We start from the raw sequence: 1438 nt of genomic DNA on the forward strand, positions 1-1438 counted from the left end.
CTGTCTCGGCACCGCTGAGTGGCTAGTGCTTCTGAAGGAGATTAAATGATTGGTGCGTTGGCCTGTCAATCACCATGACGCACAGATCATTCAGCTGCCGATCATCCCGTTGGCTGTAGAACGCGGGTAAAGTCTAAGTGGGCGGAGTCTAGACGAATGCAATAACGTCATTGCAAAATAAGTGCGACCGTAAACGCGGGAAATTATCAGTCATTATTCAAATGTATTGTAGTTAAAAATTATGGTATATTAGAACAAAGTAATCTGGGTTGGCCTTCATGAGTTCTTAACGATGAATTATGCTAAAGTATACAATCTGTTGTAAAACAGCAGAAGCCGAGAACGCTGCACTGTTCTCTTCATATAGCCACTCTTTGGAGGTAAATACCAAATTGAAAAGATGAAATACTCCAAGGCACTCGTATTGTAAAGATTAAAAGCCTTTAATTAACCGGGATAAGTCATTAAAATTATGAAAAGTGTGGATGTACGCGTTTTAACTACACAGCCTTCTTCAGGATACACATCAACTGTTCAAACAAATCTTAAACAATTAGTAATGATCAAAGACAGCTGGTTGATCAGTGGGAGTGGCTAACACTCTCCTCTTTGTACCTAACATAACAATATTAAATTTAATTGAGAAAAAAATGAATTAAATCTATAGAGCGAGAGAGAGATTTAATTGTTTTTTTTTTGTTTGTTTGTTTGTTTGTTTTTGGTAATGATATACATTTTCATTTGTAATCATTTGTAATGATTTACATTTTTGTTGGATGTGTTGATATGTATATAGGCTACCAAAACATCCAACAAAAATGTAAATCCTTACAAAAAAGGTAAAAAAATAATTTCTTCATTAACTCCAGAGGCTTTGTCCCCTTAAGTGTATAGATCCAAAAAGTATCTTGTTACAAAAGTCGTTTTAGTCTATTTCCCCTCTTATTGAACATGATTCACTAGCCTGACCTGCTTCATTATAATGCCTCGCAGGATATAGCATTTTTCATACAAATAGCATATTTATGCTCAGACACTCTTAAATACAATTTCCTTTTGGTTTAACCAGTGTAGAAATGTCCACACTCACATTCTAACCTATATATTACAAGGAATTAATGAATGAAGGACTCAATAGGATAAATTTTCCCAGAAATCACATAATTTTTTGTTCTCATCATGTTTACAACCTCCACACCTAAAACTGCCTGTTGAATAACCAAGCCGTGTTTCCTTCTCAAGGGGCAGAAGATAATTATGTACCACCTTATTTCGTACAGTTTTTTTATAGAGTACTATCACTTTGGATGATGTCCCAATTGGAATTTATCGTATGTTTAATCTGTGTAGCCTCACAGCTATAAGTTGTTGAGAAAAAAAACCATTAGAATTGGCATTAGAACATTGTCTTCTTATTCAATAATTGTTTCCTAGACTT

The sequence above is a fragment of the Cyprinus carpio genome, chromosome A1 (genome assembly GCF_018340385.1).
Source record: "Cyprinus carpio isolate SPL01 chromosome A1, ASM1834038v1, whole genome shotgun sequence".
Lineage (NCBI taxonomy): Eukaryota > Metazoa > Chordata > Actinopteri > Cypriniformes > Cyprinidae > Cyprinus > Cyprinus carpio.